Below are 12,329 nucleotides of genomic sequence, written 5' to 3'. Positions count from 1 at the left end.
AAGGAATTTTACATTTACCCTATGGGAACTAGACCAAGAAAAACTTCGTTCTAAGATCGTATAAAGTAAGACACAGGAATCTAGGTGTTGGGTTCAATTTTATTTTATTGTAAGGTACTAGGTGATCATTTGATCATATTCAAAAATACATCAAAACAAGTAGTATGTTAATATGGCTGATTCTTACTGTTTGCGAACTTGACTTTCAGTTAACACAGGGAAGGAATGACATAAACAGTGGTGTAGGAGGCCCTGGGGGGCAGGGCCATCATACCCGCAGGTTTTTTTCAAGTTTATAAGCATCAGTCTCTCTTTCTTTCTTTGTGTGCAGTGTCAGGTTTTAAAAAATGAATTGAAGTTTCTTTGTAGAATCACAAATGGGCAGTTTTTACTATTTGTTCTTGGGGAACGTGCCATTCTCCTCACTGCCTTCCGTCGGGGTGTGCTGTAGATTGGATATGTGTGTCCCCAAGGTTCAAATGTTGACATCCTGTCCCCGCGTGTCATGTATTTGTAGGTAAGGAATTTGGGAGGTGATTCGGATGGTCATGGGGGCAGGGCTTTCACAGATGGGATTAATGCTTTAATACAGGAGACCACTGAGTCTCTCTCACCCCCTCCTGCCATGCGACATACAGCAAAAAAAATCCCCCATCCTGACACCAGGAAGTGGGCTCCCACACGACACTGAGTCTGCCAGCGTCTTGATCTTGGACTCCAGAAAAGTGAGTATAAATTCCTGCTATATGTAAGTCACCCAGTGAGACGTTTTTGTTATAGCAGCCAGCACAGACTGAGACAGAAATCAGTATGAGGAGTGGGGCACCACTGTAATAAATACCTGAAAATGTGTAAGCAGCTTTGGAAATGGGCCCTGGTTAGAGGTAAAAGAGCTTGGAGGTGAAAAGCCTCCGTTTCTGTGGGTGGACCATCACAGGTGAGTTTGGTGAGAACTTGGAAGAGAAGAGGGCCGAGAGAGATCTTTCGTCTCAGAGAAAGTATTCTAAGTGGTCTTGAACAGAATGTTGGTAGAAATACAGTTGATAAAGGCCATTCTGATGAGTCTCAGCCAGAAACAAGGAACATGTGTTGGGAAACTGGAGGAAAGGTGGTCCTTGTTGTTAGAAAGCAGCAAAGAACATGGCTGAATTGTTCATGCCCCATGTTTTATGGAAGGTGGAACTTACAGGCTGTGACATTGAATGTCTGGTGAGGAAATCTCTGAGTAAAGTGTTGAAGGAGCCTGGCTTCTCTTGATCGCTTTTAGTAAAAGGCAAGAGGAAAGAAATCAAATCAAAAAGGAAGCAGAATGTGAAGATTAGGAGAGTTCACAGCCCATCCACAATGGAAAGAGGAAGCCTGTTCAGGAGAGACCCCTCAGGGCGTAGCCAAGGGCCTGGGACAGAGAGCCGAGCATGGGTCAGCCAGAGGAGCCAGGCTCTGCTCCAACACAACGGCAGTGCAGGCCCAGAGTTTGTGTGTGTGTGTGTGTCTGTGTGTGTGTGTGTGTCTGTGTGTGTATATATCTGTGTGTGTGTCTGTGTGTGTATATATCTGTGTGCCTGTGTCTGTGTGTGTATGTTTGTGTGTGTCTGTGTGTGTCTGTCTCTGTGTGTGTGTCTGTGTGTCTCTGTGTGTGTGCGTGTGTGCCTGTGTGTGTGTCTGTGTGTATATATGTCTGTATGTGTCTCTGTGTGTGTATGTGTCTGTATGTGTGCCTGTGTCTGTGTGTGTCTGTCTGTGTGTATGTTTGTGTGTGTCTGTCTCTGTGTGTGTGTCTGTGTCTCTGTGTGTGTGCATGTGTGCCTGTGTGTGTGTCTGTGTGTATATATGTCTGTATGTGTCTCTGTGTGTGTATGTGTGTCTGTATGTGTGCCTGTGTCTGTGTGTGTCTGTCTGTGTGTGTCTCTCTGTGTGTATGTCTCTGTGTGTGTCTCTGTGTATGTGTGTGTTTCTGTGTGTGTGTCTGTGTGTGTATGTGTGCTTGTGTGTCTTTGTCTATGTGTGTGTGTGTGTATATGTGTGCCTGTGTGTATGTATGTGTGTCTGTATGTGTGCCTGTCTCTGTGTGTGTCTCTGTGTGTATGTCTGTCTCTGTGTGTGTATGTGTGTGCATGTGTCTGTGTGTCTTTGTCTATGTGTGTGTGTGTGTGTGTGTGCCTATGTGTGTGTGTATATGTGTGCCTATGTGTATGTGTGTGTCTGTGCCTGTGTGTGGCAGGAGAACTAGGAGCAAGGAGCTGGGGCAAAAGTGGCTTCAAAGGAGGGGCCCCTGGCACTGGTGGGCCCCGTGCCACCCAGGCCAGCCCACGTGGCAGCCCCTCCCAACACGCCGGTGCCATGCTCCCTAGCTGCCCACGTTTGGGCCCCCGTGCAGCAGGGCCCTGGCGGCTGCCCTCGGAGGGTGCACACGGTGCACTCAGGTGTGTCTGAAGGACACAGACGTGGTCCCTGCTGGTGTGGCCATGGCCGAAGCCACGGGCCTGGACACCGCCACATGGATTTCCAAGAACAGGGCTACCAGGCTGAACTGTGGGCCCAGGCCTCCAGCAAAGGGATGCTGGGGGCCCCCCTGAGTGTGGGGTGATTCTGACCCCACATTGGGCCTGGAAGGCAGAGCCCTGAGCCAAGGAGGATAATTCATTTTTTAATTTTATTGAAGTAGAGTTGATTTACAATGTTGTGTTCATGTCTGCTGTGCAGCAAAGTGATTCAGTTATACATATTTTTGCATTCTTTTTCATATTCTTTTCCATTATGGTTTATCACAGAATATTGAATATAGTTCCATGTGCTGTACAGTAGGACCTTGTTGTATATCCGTCCTATATGTACTGGTTTGCATCTGCGAATCCCACACTCCAGGTCCACCCCTCCCCCACCCCCTCCCGCTTGGCAACCACAAGTCTCTTCTCTATGTCTGTGAGTCTGTTTTTTTTTTTTTTGTAGATAAGTTCATTTGTGTCCTATTTTAGATTCCACATATAAGTGGTATCATATGGTATTTGTTTTTCTCCTTCTGATTTACTTCACTTAGTATGATCATCTCTAGGTCCATCCATGTTGCTGCAAATGGCATGATTTCATTCTTTTTTATGGCTGAGTAATGTTACACTGTTTATATGGACCACACACATCTTCTTTATCCATTCATCGGTCAATGGACATTTAGTTGCTTCCAGGCCTTGGCTATTGTAAATAGTGCTGCTGTGAACATAAGGGTGCAAGTATCTTTTTGAATTATAGTTTTATATGGATATATGCTCAGGATTGGGATTGCAGGATCACATGGTAACACTATTTTTACTTTTTTGGGGAACCCAATGAGGAAATTCTTGAGCCTTAAGGTTTACTGTTTGCCCCTTAGGTCTTGAACTTACTGGGACCTCTTCCCTTTCCTGTCGTCTGCTTCTCGCTTTTGTAGTAGAAACGGCTATGCTATGCCTGTCCCACCATTTTAAATTAGGAGCACATAACGTTTTTGGCTTCAGACGTTTGTAGGTGAAGATAGATTTTGCCTCAGAATGAAAAATACTGTCTCACCCATATGTGATTTAGATGGGCTTTAGACTTCTGTGTCGATGCTGGAACAAATTAAGAATTTCAGGGCTATTGGGATGGACTGTATTTTCCATGTGAGAAGGACATGAATTTTGAGGGTCCAGGGGAAGAATGCTACAGGCTGATCGTATCCTCCAAATTCATAGGCTGACATCCTAATCCCGATGTGACGGCATTTGCGTTAGGCGCTTTGGGAGGGGGTGAGATTGGTGCTTTAATAACAGAGACCTGGAGGCGCCTCCACCCCTGCACCCTGTGAGGACTCAGCAGAAAGGTGGTCGTCTGTGCACCAGGAACTGAGCCGTTACCAGACACTGAGTCTTTTGTTACCTTGATCTATGAATTCTCAGCCTCCAGGGCTGTGAGATACGAATTTTCATTGTTGATAAGCCACCCAGTCTATGCTATTTTTGATATAACAGCCAGAACAGAACAAGACACAGGCCCTGGAGGCCTTTCCATTAGACTCTGTGTTAAGGAAGCAGGCTGGACGGAGATCAGAAGGTAGAAGAGAGGAGATGTGATTTTCTTCTTGTTTTCTGTTTCCCTCAACACTGCAGCAGCAGCTGTGGGATCCAAAATTCTATTGGTGCTCTGTACCTGCTACATGACGCTTCCTCCTCAGGTCTCATCAAAGTCCCTGCAGGACCTCTCCGCTGAGCCCTTAAATTCTTGAAATAATACTTTTTTTCCTTTTGTTTCTTCAGTGCTGGAGTTAGTAGCTTTTCCCGGTAGTCATTAAACTCTGGATTATCTTATTTTTTGCTCTTTTAGCTTTCAAACATGGCAGTGACCAATTTCCTGAATTAAATCTTCTCTGTTTGAAATACCTGTTGCCTTTCCTGTCTCCCTGAAGGGACCCTATTGGGAAGCCACTGAAGGATTTTAAGCAAGGTACCAACAGCGTTAGACCTGTGTTCTGGGATAATCCCTCTGGTTGCATTGTCGAGACGAGCTTGGAGGAAGGCACGGGGCAGATGTAGTTGTGAACAGTTTGGAGACTCTTTTAGTAAATCAGAAGAGAGAATGACTAGGATAACCATGATAGAAGTGGAACCAATTAAGTAGATTCAAGATGTTGGCTATAATATTGGCACTATTTGGTGATGAATCAAATATGGGGAATTAGAGAAGAATGACAGGTGACAGGGTCGAGGGTGCTATCATTAGGTACGGTTAATGTCAGTGGAGAGTGATGAGATTTGGAAGAAAAATCGCACTTGCATGGTTGAAACAACGGAATTTATGTTGACTGTGAGTCATCCAAGAGGAAATATTCAGTAAGAAGAGGTCATCTGAGCCTGGGGCTAACGGGAAGGTTCTGGGCAAGGGATGCATTTAGGTACTGTGTGTTTAGGTAGATGTTGATGTCATAGGTCTTGACGAATAAAATGGACCCAAGCTTGAGGAAATTCAGCATACAATGACCTGGTAAAAAGCCTTCAGAGGCGGAAGAGGAGTGTCTATTGCTTTAAGAGGAAAATCAACACGGTGTGTTGTTAGATAAACTAGTTAAGGGAAATACTTAGGAAACAGGAAGTAATCAACATTGCTAGTGGCTGGTAAGTAGGGAAGTAGAACAGGAAGCTAAGCCAGTTTGATTTAGTGTGTGGTGGTGTAGCCAGGAAAGGGAGAGTTAATAATTGGTAAGGAAATCCTGTCTCTGAAGAGATTATGAATAAAGGACTTAACTTTTAAGATGTTCACTGTTTCCATATTTTCAAAGCATATGGAATAACTATAATAACTTGTTGTATCTCTCTAACCACAGCTGATACTCTTTCAGTCTTTGGCTTGCCTGGGTCTTTCTTCTAGAGATGATTTAAGTCGACAAACTACACATGGGTTCCAGTGTCTGATAACATATCACTCTATGGATTCTGAGAGTGGTATTCATAATTGTATTTCACAATGAGAGTCAGGAATAAACACTGACTTACTCACATCATAAGATGCCAAGAAGATAATCAACTTCTCTTGGTCAATGGTGTTTTGAATATCAGAAATCCCTGTCCCTTAAATAGGAGCAAGGATGATGATTATAATAGAATCTTAACAGTCCATTAACTTCAACCCATAACGTCCTAGTTCTCAGCCATCCCTGAAAATAATGGAGCTGGTAACAGTTCTCAGTGACCACAGGCATTATGAAAATACATCACTACTAAGTAAATTGTCATTGCAATTTTGTCCACAATTACCACCGTATTGAAAAGCTATGGTGTAGTGCTGTATGGTCCGAAGCCTCACTATTACACACGAGCAATAGTCATTGATTGTAAAAGGCTTTCAAAACTTGGAACACCGGGTATTAATAGCAGAAAATGACTTCAGGCAAATGAACCAGCAATTTGGCAATGGTTTTGCTAATTTCTATCTGAAGCACATTACTTAGAGGATTTAAAGATCTTTACTTTGTTCCTAATTAGCTAATACACATAACTCTTTGATCTCGCATTAAGTAGATTAGGATTTTAAGTGTATTTTATAACGTATTTGTCTCTGAACCTGCAAATAGTGCTGTTGAGGCATCACGGGAGGATGTGAGCTTTGAATTGCTTTTTATGGTGGATTTAAGGATAGGTTGTTGCATGACTCACATTTGTATTTTTTTGTCTGTGAAATAAAATCAGATACAAAGTCATTGTCTCGGCTCTGCCATTCACTAACTGGATGAGTTACTTAACCTCTCTAAGCCTCACTTTCTTCAGCCCATTGGGAATCTAAACATTACTTCATTGAGGCATTGTGAAGATTAAATAAGATAATGCGCGGACAATTGGTGGCAGAAAATTTTGCCCCGTTTTTAATAGTAAATAAAGTTTAGCCATGCTTACTTGCACAGACCTATATATGACATAGACAAGGTCTTAGCTGGAACTATTGCCTTTGACTACAATATAGAACAAAAACAGTAATATCCTTCTTTGAAATAATATCCATCCATCCATTCATGCAACAAATATTTATGTGGTGCCTACTTTGTAAAAGATAATTTTCTATTCATTGGAGTTATGGCATTGAAAAATAAAAAATAGTCACTGCTGTCAAGACTCGCTAATAGGAAACAATAAAACATAATTAATTATTTACTTAATAATTAATTAATAGCCAGAGCAAGGTAAGGGCAAAGAGAGTAGCACTAGCCAGGTTGTCCATTCAGAGGTGCTGTCTAGCCGAGGCCGTTGTGAGGAAAGCAGGCTGCCGTCCCCATAGAGGAGGAAAGGCCTGCCAGACAGAGTGGTCAGCAGGTGCTCACGTCCCTGTTCCTTCCCAGCAGCTTCTCCATGCTGGAAGCACGGCTCTGGTTTGCTCATTTTCATCCCTCCTATCGTTTTTACTCATCCGCACAACAGAGGGGGCCTCTAGTTTGATCTGTGTCCACAAAGGTCACGGCTGGGCCCTGAGCGCTGCTCTTGGTCTCTTTGTCATGGAACAGAGCTCCACCATCGACAGGTGAAAATCAGGACAGGTGAGAACAGGTGACGTTCGTAATCATGTACCAGTAGACAGGCCCTGAGGTGAACACTTCTACACCATTATCTAGTTTGAACATTTGCACAACCGCACGAGACGTCTTTTGTAATATTCTCATTTTACAGCAAGTGAAACAGAGACAACAGAGATTAAGAAACCGGACCATAGTTTTACAGCCAGTTGTGCAGCTGGGTGTGAACCCTGGCAATCTGCAGGTGTAATGTTAAACCTCCTCTCAAAGTGTATATATACACATATACAGCATGTGTGTGTTTTTCTGCATTATGCTAGTTGTGGGGAATATGCAATCCCAAACCAAAGGCAACCCTAATAATTATCTTCCTGTAGTAAAAATCGCTATGAAGAGGGTAGCAGGCTGTGTGTTTTATGGACTTCTTAGGGTCAGTGCTTGATGGCCATATAGGAACCCTTGAGTAGGTAATCTAAACTAGCAGACAGTTTAAAAGTCACCTACATGGATTTAGCGTTTCACTTCTTTTCATGTGTTATTATCATTATTATTGATCTCAGTAATATACAATTAGCTATTTAAAAATTGTAGAGCATACTCGTTGGCACGGTGGGACTGTATGTAATGAAACAAAAATGCAGTGTAGAAATCAAAAACGTTCTCACGTTCTGGCATACTTCATAGTGCGGAGGAGACCTTACAAATGCTGTAACACTTAGCATTGTGGGGCAGAAAACCTTGCTTCTGTGTTGACCAGAATGATGCCTGTGACCCAGTTCTGGAGATCCCTGTGATGCTCTTACGTACAGGTGCTTGAGGACTTTCTTTCTTTGCCCTCATGTACATTTTAGATTGTACTTCTGGATCTTTTCAGTTTGGGCAATAATTTCTGCCATATAAGAATAATAAATAACTCTATTAAGCAAAAGTCGTTGGAGCAATCAACACGGGCTGTGCACTTAACATAAGAAATCACTGTTGTAACTTATAAAAGATGATACTGCTTTTCTTTTGAGATTAATCAGCTGACTCAGGAGGTGATTTTGCAAACTGAACTTTCAAACATAGCATTTTACTCAGCGTCTTGTAGTTTTCATCCTTCCCTTTGGCCAGTGTACGTTGGTGGTTACTGTTCTTTTAACAAACGTAGATATTTTGTGAAGAAAAATGAATTCTTCTGCAGTTATGTCAAAACAAATTAACTTTCTAGATTATAGAAATTCCCTTTTCTGACAAAAATTTTCACTAAAAATTTTTTGTTGAGTTATATCTGATATACAACATTGTGTGTAAGTTTAAGGTTTAATATTAGATCATTTATATTACAATATGATTGCCATTGTAGTGTTAGTTAGTTCTTCTATTGTGTCAGAAAATTATTTCGTTTAGTTTGGGGAACAATTAAGATCCTAGTCACTTAGCAAGTTTAATGTTTATAATACATTTTTGTTGACTATAAGCACTGTACTGTGTATTAGGTTTCCAGGATTTATTTATCTACTAGTTACAAGTATGTACCCTTAAAATCAGCTCTCCTATTCCCCCAACCCCCAGCCCCTGGGGACCACCATTTTACTCTCCGCTTTCATGACTTTGGTTTTCTTAAATTCCAAGGTATTTGTCTTTCTCTGTCTGACTTCTGTCATTTAGCATAATGCCCTCTGTTGCAAATGGAAGGATTTCCTTTTTTCTCATGGCTGAACAGTATTCCATTGTGTGTGTATGAGTGTGTGTGTGTGCATATGTGTGTGTGTGTGTGTACATAGCACATCTTCTTTATCCATTCATCTGACAACAGACATTTAAATTGTTTCTATGTCTTGACTATTGTGAATAATGTTGCAGTAAACACAGGACTGCATATGTCTCTTCCATAACCTGTTTTCATTTTCTGTGGGGGTATATATATGTGTATATATATATATACCCAAAAGTGGCATTCCTGGATTGAATGGTGATTATATAGTTTAATTTTTGAGGACCTCCATACTGTTCTCCATAGTTGATGAATCAGTTTAAATTCCCACCAATAGTGCACAATGGTTTCCTTTTTTCTACATCCTTACCAAAATTTGCTGTCTCTTATCTTTTTGATAATAGCCGTTCTGACAGGTGTGAGGTGATAACTCATTGTGGTTTTGACTTCATTTTCCTGATGATTGGTGATATTGAGCACTTTTTCATGTCCTTTGGGTCATTTGGATATCTTCTTTGAAAAAATGTCTTTTTAGTTCATATGCCCGTTTTTAAATTGGATGGAGGATTTTTTTTTGGCAGTTGGTATTTAGTTGAATGAGTTCTTTATAGATTTTTGTATATTAACGCCTTATTAGTTACATCATTCGCAAATATTTTCTCCCATTCTGTAAGTTGCCTTTTCCTTTTGCTGGTTGTCTCTTGTGCTGTGCAGAAGCTATTGAGTTTGATGAAGTCCTACTTGTTGATTTTTTTTTGTCTTTTCTTGCTTGTTCTTTGTTGTCTCATCCAAAAAAATCATTGATAAGACTAATGTTGAGGAGCTTCATGTTTCAGGTTTTACAGGAGTTTCATGTTTTCAGGTTTTACATTTAAGTCTTTAAGCTGTTTTGAGTTTAGTTTTGTATCTTTTGTGAGGAAGTAGTCCAGTTTGATTGTTTTGCATGTATTGTTTTGCATGTATCTGTCCAGGTTTCCCAGCACCATTTATTAAAGTGACTGTCTTTTCTCCATTGTATAGTATTGCCTCCTTAGTTGTAGATTAATTAAGCATAAGTGTGTGGGTTTATTTCTGGGCCTTCTATTCCATTCCATTGTTCTATGTGTTGGCTTTAGTGCCAGTACCATGCTGTTTTGATTATTGTAGCTTTGAATGATAGTTTGAAATCAGGGAGCAGGATACCTCCAGCTTTGTTCTTCCTTCTCAAGATTGTTTTGGTTATTCAGAGTCATTTGTGGTTCCATGCAGATTTTAGAATTATTTGTTCTAATTCTGTGAAAAATGACACTGGTATTTTCATAGGGATTGTATTGAATCTGGCCTTGGGAACTACGGTCACTTTAACATTAATTCTCCCAATCCCTGAGCATGGTATATCTTTCTCTTTGTGTCATCTTCAACTTCTTTCACCAATGTTTTACAGTTTTCCAGATACAGGTATTTTACCTCCTTGGTTAGATTTATTCCTAGGTATTTCATTCTTTTTGATGCAATTGTAAATGGAATTTTTTTTTTTTTTTTTTTTTTTTACTTTCTATTTCTGATAGTTCAAATTAGTGAATAGAAATGCAGCAGGTTGCTGTATTTAATTTTGTATCCTGCAAGTTTACTGAATTCATTAGGTCTAATAGATTTTGGTGGCATCTTTTGGATCTTCTGTATATAGTATCATTTCATCTGCAAATAGGGACAGTTTTACTTCTTCTTTTCTAATTAGTATTCCTTTAATTTCTTTTTATTGTCTGATTCCTGTGGCTAGGACTTCCAAAACTATATTGAATATAAGTGGTGAGAGTGGGCATCCTTGGCTTGTTCCTGATCTTAGAGGAAATGCTTTCAGCTTTTCAGTGTTGCATATGATAGTAGCTGTAGGTCTGTCATATTTGGACTTTATTATGTTGAAGTATGTTCCCTTGATACCTACTCTTTTTAGAGTTTCTATCATAAATGAATGTTGAATTTTGTCAGAAGCTTTTTATGCATCCAGAAGATGATTATATGATGTTTTCTTCACTTTGCTAATGTGGTATATCATGTTGATTAATTTTCAGATTTTGAACCATCTGCATCCTGGGAAACCATGGGAACCATCCCATCCCTGGGATAAATCTCACTTGATCATGGTGTATCGTGGTGTACAGTCCTTTTATTGTATTATTGGATTAAGTTTGCTAATATTTTGTTAAGATTTTGGCATCTATACTTATTGGTGATGTTGGCCTGTACTTTTGTCTTTTGGGGTGTCTTTGGTTGTGGTATCAAAGTGATGCTGTCCTTGTCAAAATGAGTTTGAAAGCATTGATTCATCTTCAGTTTTTAGAATAGTTAGAGAAGGATAGGTGTTAACTCTTCTTGGAATATTTGGTGGAATTCTCCTGTGAAGCTGATTGGTCCTGGACTTTTGTCTGTTGGCAGTATTTTTATTACCAATTCAATTTCATTACTGATAACTGCTCTGTTCATATTTTCTGTTTCTTCCTGATTCAGTCTTGGGAGAGTCTACAGTTCTGAGAAGTTTTCATTTCTTCTAGGTTGTTCATTTTATTAGTGTATAATTGTTCATAGTAGTCTCTTATGATGCTTTGTATTTCTGTCATGTTGATTGTAAATTCTCATCCTCCTGGTTTCTCATCTTACTTATTTGGGCCCTCTCTCTTTTTTTCTTTGATGAGTTTGGTTTGAAGGTTTATCAATTTTAGAATTGCTACTTAATAAGTCATGAACAGAATTTTGCATGTCTAGTTTAAAGATGTAGGAAAGGCAAAAAGACAGATGTTACAGTTAATTACTAATTTAGGAAAAGCCTTTCAGTTCCATTGTCCCTCACAAATTTTCAGATGCCATATGCTGTATTTATGTCATTTTCATATTTCCATGTGTATTTTCATGCAATAACAGTGTTTGACTCTGTAGATGGTTATAAACCTCTGTTATAATTAGTATAAGCTTACTGTTTGTCTTGTTTGCTTAACTTTTAAAGTATTTATTGAAGTTAGCTCAGGATATTTGAGACACTTAATGTCTGTTGTGTATACTGTTATTTATTTTGTTAAGGTTTAAAATTTAGATTAAATTTTCCAAGCCATAAAAAAATATATGAAAAGCCAGACTTTCCCTAATTCTACCCCCAAACTTTTTAAAGCAATAGGTTTATTAATTTTATAAAGTTGTAGTAAATTCTTTTTTTTTTTTACAGTTTTTTTTTTTTGACGTGGACCAATTATAAATTCTTTATTGAATTTGCTAAAATATTGCTTCTGTTTTATGTTTTGGTTTTTTGGCCACGAGGCATGTGGGGTCATAGCTCCCCGACTAGGGATCGAACCTGCACCCCCTGCATTGGAAGGTGAAGTCTCAACCACTGGACCACCAGGGAAGTCCCCCCAAATTGTAGTATATTCTTAAACTTTCAATTCTTTTAGAATCAATGACATTTTAAACATATTAGTTTAATTATACAACTTTAAAAAAATGTCTGACAACTACTCCTTACTCCTGGGTGTGCAGGTAGTGTGGGCGGGAGGGACTGTCAGTGTCACGATCACTGTCCATCACCCTATCAAGGTGACATTAGGAAATGTTGTAACAGCTGGAGCTTTTGTGAATGGAAATCCATCTCCCTTT

Source organism: Kogia breviceps, chromosome 8 (assembly GCF_026419965.1).
Source record: "Kogia breviceps isolate mKogBre1 chromosome 8, mKogBre1 haplotype 1, whole genome shotgun sequence".
Lineage (NCBI taxonomy): Eukaryota > Metazoa > Chordata > Mammalia > Artiodactyla > Physeteridae > Kogia > Kogia breviceps.
This window is presented reverse-complemented; position numbering follows the sequence as displayed.